At 39.3% G+C, this 6,113-nt stretch overlaps 1 pseudogene; it reads left to right on the forward strand.

Moving 5' to 3' along the window:
* Nucleotides 1–1,451: 1,451 nt before the first annotated feature.
* Nucleotides 1,452–1,982, forward strand: LOC116748551 (annotated as a pseudogene).
* Nucleotides 1,983–6,113: the final 4,131 nt, after the last annotated feature.

Genomic DNA, 6,113 nt, shown 5'->3' on the forward strand with positions numbered 1-6,113 from the left:
ATGACTAAAAGCTTTCTGAAAAATCTCCCAAGCATTTGGAAATTAACAACATATTCCTGTATAATTCACAGGTCAAAAAAGAAACCACAAGGAAAATTAGAAAATATTTTAAACTGAATGATAATGAAAATACAATATATCAAAAATTGTGGGGTAAAGTTAAAGCAGTCCTTCGAGGAAAATGTATAAGTTTAAATGCTTCTATTAGGTAAGAAAGAGGGTCTAAATTTGTGTCCCAAGATTTTACCTTAAGGAGCTAGCTAAAACAGAATAAAGAAAAACAAAACAAAGTAAGTGCAAAGGAAGCAAAAAGACAGCAATAAATATAAAAGCAGAAATAAGTGAATTAGAAAATGAATAAAATAGAAAAATTAAAGCTTATTTCTTACCAAAGATCAATATTGATTGCTGAAGCCATAGTTGAACAAAAGAGCAAGAAAATAAGTTACCACTATGTCTTGACAGATGTGTTCTTTATGATAAATTGTTGAATTAAATATTTCTGTTTTTTACATTTTCTGTATATGTTTTATTTCACAATAAAATATTTTCAAAATATAAAAAAGAAATAATTATACATATACACAAAGATACTTACATGAGGATGTACATGGTGATCTTGCTAAAAGTCCAAAATGTGGGAAGTCTTTTACACATTGCCAAGCTTCATCTGCTGTCAGCTCATGGCCATTCTTGTTACATCTCTGCCCTCACCCACTTAATTCCCTCCTCCTCCCACCCAGAATTACTTTTAAGCAGATATGATACTCTTTTATTGATAAATAATTCCATTGGTTTTCAATACATATATTGTCAAATGAAAAAAAGCAAGTTTTATAACAATGCTTATACTGTGATGCTATTTTTAAAAGTATATGTGTTTACATACTTATTTCAATTTGTTGGCTGCACATAGAAAGAGTCCTGGAAACTTAAACAAGTCAGGATATAAACATGTTTAGCCTCTCAAAAGGCAAGTAGAGAGTGGTTTTCTTGCAGGAAAGAAAACATAGAGCATATCCTAGATCGTTAAACAAGTCTCAATAATTTAAAAGAAAGAAAGAAACCAGGTTTCTTTCTAAACACTCTGTTTGCTGCCCCCAGACACACACATTGTGCCTCTTGATAGCCATCTCAGCCTATATTAAAAAATAGGAATGCAAATCCAACTACAGATAACCAGATATTTTGGCAACAAGGAAAGGAGATATCCATGTTTGCTTAAACACACACACACACACACACACACACACACACACACCAGAAATAGTTTATTGTAGATGAGTAAACACATAAATGAGTAAAAGGTCTAAAAAGAACAGAGACAACATGTCCAATGTAAAAGTTCAACATGCCTGGAGCACATACCATAGGTAGAGCTCAGAAAAAGTAACTAAGGAAGGTGTGGAAATAAAAACCATGGTCCTCTCTTTGCAGCAGCTGCTGCAAGAATGACGACCATTCTCAGCAACCAGAGAGTTGGTATCTCACAAAATGTCAACATTGCTCTGAAGGAAAACCCAAATTTTATGAAGAATCCCAGAGGAATCCTGCAGAGGAACTCCAATCACATCAATGCGAAGCTCAGCTTCCTTGGGAAGAAAAACAAGCAACTCTGGGTTGATGAATGGTAGGGAAAAGGAAAGGAAATGGCTACTGTTTGCACTATCTGTTGTGATGGGGCCTCCATTACAGGATGAGGTCTGCCTGCACTCACTTTCCAAACAATGTTGTTATTAGGAGAGAAGATGTCTCGTTGACATCCACAATTTCTTGGGTGAAAATATATCTGCAGGGTTTGAATGAAGTCAGGTGTTGCTTGCTTGATGTTTCAAGCCCAGAATAATGAACTAATTTTCTAAAGAAATGATATTGAATGTGTATCAAATTCAGCTGCATTGATTTATCAAACCATGAAAGTTAAAAATAAAGAATATCAGAAATTTTGGAATGGTACCTATTTCTGTAAGAAAGCATGCTGATGGATAAGATACAGGAGTTGTTCAACTATACGAACAAGATGCTGGATTTACCTAAGAATTGTTTGTGATATTTTTTTAAACACAATAAAATTATTTTATTGATCAAAGAAAGACCTGATACATATTCCTTCTATTTTCTAGCTTTATTGATATGTAATCGACATATATAATTGTGTGAGTTTAAGGTGTGTAACATGTTGATTTGATACACTTTTATATAGGAAAATGATCACCACCTCAGAATTAGCTAACACCTGTATCATGTCACATAATTACCATTTCATTTTTGTGGTGGGAACATTTAAGATCTACTCACCTAGCAACTTCTTTCAAGTATATAGGAATACAGCATTATTAACTGTAATCACCATGCTATATATTAGATCCCCAGAGGTTATTCATTTTATAACTGGAAGTTTGCATTCTTTGACCAACCTCTCCCCATTTCCCCTACGCACAGCCTCTTGTAATCACCACTGTACTCTCTATTTCTATGAGTCTGATTTTTTAGATTCCACCTATAAGTGAGATCATATAGTATTTGTCCTTCACTGACTTATCTCACTTAGCATAATGCCCTTGAGGTCTATCCATGTTGTTGCAAAGGGCAGTATATCTTCCTTTCTCATGGCTGAATAATACCCATATATATTCTTTATTCATTCATTCCTTGATGGGCACTTCAGTTGTTTCCATATCTTGGCTATTGTGAATAATGCTGTAATGAATATGGGAGTATACGTATTTCTTCAAGATCCTGTTTTCATTTCCTTTGGGTATATACACAGAAGTGATATTGTTGGATGATATGGTAGTTCTGCTTTTAATTTTTTTAGTAACTTCCATGCTGTTTTCCATTGTGGCTGCAACCAATTTACATTCCCACCAATAGTGCAAAAGTGTTCCCCTTTCTCCACATCCTTACTAACACTTGTTATCTCTTGCAACTTTCTCAAGGGAAAGATACTACCTACTGCAATGTTACCTGTGTTAGTTTCTGGTTTTGTTTTGACCAGATAATTTCCATGCTTCAAAATTTTGAATTATCATCATCTTTTGAAATGACACCATACTAATTCAAGTGCCAGCATAAATTAAAATACTTCTCAAGTGCTCAGAAGAAATTAACATCGAAGAGCCCCATGGTTAAAAAGAAACATAATGGATTTTCTAAAGTAAGCAAAGAAATTTTCCAGTACACACTCAGTCAATATGGAATTATTGCAATGTGACCGTAATAAAATGACTCTGGAAACTGGGATTCCCTGCACTGTTCTACAGAAACCTAAACTTTTTAGGTAGGAGTAGTTAGGAGTCAGCCCCAATACCTGTAGTTAGGAGTACAAGTATTGGGACTGACAAATTTGGAGTTCAAGCACTGACATTACAGCTTCCTAATCAGGTGATCCTGGACAAGCGATTTAGGCCCTTTGATCCTTCATCCCTAAACAGTAATTTCCTATAGAAAGTAAGTGAAGAGGAAATTAGATAATGTATGTGAAGATGGTGTGCCTGCAGAGCCCAAGTGCTCTGTAACTCTCCGCTCTCCACTCTTTTGCTTAATTCTCACTCCATGTTCATCTGGGTCACAGGCCTATGGAAGAAAGATACACTTTAATACAAAAAGGGGGAGGTTCAGGCATGTAATTAAAACAAAGAGTCCTCCTTTCACCCCAAAAGTGTATAAATTACTGTTATGAAGCAGCATTTTTGTAACACCCCTAAAAACTGCCTCTTATTTCCCATGTTTCCAGGTCTACAAGTTCTATTCAGTTTTCCACCTCTTACCTAAAGAATCTCCTCTTTTGGAGGAGATTCAAGCAAGTTCATCATTTGGACCCAGGAGACTTCACTCACTAGCCCTGGAATACTGTTCAAATCCTTTTACTTCCCTACATCTCAGCTTTTTCATTTGTAAAATAGAAAACTATGCTGCTTCATGGAGCTTGCATTCTTGTGGGAAGACATTTTTTAAAAAGAAAAAGAAAACCAAGTTGTTTATATAGTACATTGGCTAGTGATAAGGCGAAGGAGAAAAATAAGACAAAGCAGGTAGAGAGGAAGTATTGATGGTGGAGCAGTTTGAAATTTCAGATAAGATGTCCAGGGAAACTACTGGTCATATACCCTGAGAAAACCATAATTCAAAAAGATACATGTACCACAACATTCATTACAGCGCTATTTACAATAGCCAAGACATGGAAGCAACCTAAATGTCCATCAACAGATGAACGGATAAAGAAGATGTGGCACATATATACAATGGAATATTACTCATCCATAAAAAGGAATGAAATTGAGTTATTTGTAATGAGGTGGATGAACATAGAGTTTGTCACACAGAATGAAGTAATTCAGAAAGACAAAAACAAATACCATATGCTAAGACATATATATGGCATCTAAAAAAATGGTACCGATGAACCTAGTGACAGAGCAGGAATAAAGATGCAGACATAGAGAACAGACTTGAGGACACGGGGGGAAAGGGGAATCTGGGATGAAGTGAGAGAGTAGCATTGACATATATACACCACCAAATGTAAAATGGATGGCTAGTGGGAAGCTGTTGCATAGCACAGGGAGATCAGCTCGATGCTTTGTGATGACCTAGAGGGGTGGGATAGGGAGGGTGGGAGGGAGGCTCAAGAGGGAGGGGATATGGGTATATATGTATACATATAGCTGACTCACTTTGTTGTGCAGCAGAAACTAACACAACATTGTAAAGCAATTATACTCCAAAGAAGGTGTAAAAAAAAAAGGGATGTCCAGGGAAAATGACCCTGGAGTCAGGACTTGAAGAAAGTGAGGGAGTGAATCCTGCAGAAATTTGGGGAAGATCACTGAGGCAAAGGACAGTGGTGCACTGAGTATATTCAAGGGCCAGGGTGCGGCGAGCCGCTTCTGACCAGCAGAATGACGAATCACCACACGCTAGATTCTTCTCGCATCACACTTTATTGGAGTACAGCTTGGTTTCGGGCGGATGGAAGGAAGACCCCGTACGCTCGAGCCTGTCTGCTTATATAAGGGCTTAAGGACTCGTGTAAGTCCCTGATTCGTCCGTATGGTTATCGCATTTCGCAAGCCGGACTTTGGATAGGCCACTGCTTCAAAACCTGATTAGCATATTAGGTGCATACGCCCTAGCGGCATACTTAGTGCATGCGTAATGGCTATCCGGCCGCGCCCTACATCTCCCCCTTTTTTCTTTTCGACCATTGCAGCGGACATTGACCTGTACCAGTGCTCATACCGGGGTATGTACACGGTGTACCGGTAGTTTCCGCTTGCATTCGCAGACACCCTCCTGCGTGCAATGCTCGCAATCGAACTGCAGGGTGCAAGGGCTGTCTTCACGTGGCATGGGCTCCTCATGGAGGTGCAATGGTAACGAGACCTCTCCGTGCAGAGGCAGCCCCTAGGGCCGATCCCCTATAGAGGTGCAATGGCGGCAAGGCCCCTCTGTGCAAGGGCGATCATATGTTTTTTAGGGTGGAGAGCCAGGCTGCGGGGGACTCGCCTTCACTGATGGCCACAAGCGCCTGAGTGAGCATTATCCTACCTCGCCAGGTTCGAATGCGAATATGACAGACCAACCAGAGACACAACACTATCCCAAACAAACAGCAGGCTGCGAACAGTCCCACACCCACCCATTCCTTAAAAAAGGAAAATGCTCTAGCTAGCCATGCGGTAAATTCTCCAAGAGTCACTGGATCCACTCTGGTTGCATTCAGCTGCAGGATATTCAACTTCTGCTTAAATATCATCTTCTCCACCTCGCGGGACCAATTTCCCTTTAGGAATTCTCCAATCTGCTTGCTCTTATTCAGAGCATCCAATCTGTGCTTAGTGGCCTAGCACAAGCCGTATTCATCTCACAGCTAGTGGAATACAATACTGGGAGAATGGTACTTTGAGAATGAACGGGGATGGGGACTGGCCAGGTTCGGCTAATTCCCCAAAACGTCTTGATCTCCGCCTTGAGCAGGGGGAAGCTCATCAACAGTATCCAGCCCAGTGTCACTCCTTGAGCGCTCCACATCGTTCTTGGGATTATCTTCCACGACTCTTGTTAACCTTGTCGGGACCCAAATCGGATCTTGATCCTAAACTGGACTA

Source organism: Phocoena sinus, chromosome 2, assembly GCF_008692025.1.
Source record: "Phocoena sinus isolate mPhoSin1 chromosome 2, mPhoSin1.pri, whole genome shotgun sequence".
In the NCBI taxonomy this organism is placed as follows: domain Eukaryota; kingdom Metazoa; phylum Chordata; class Mammalia; order Artiodactyla; family Phocoenidae; genus Phocoena; species Phocoena sinus.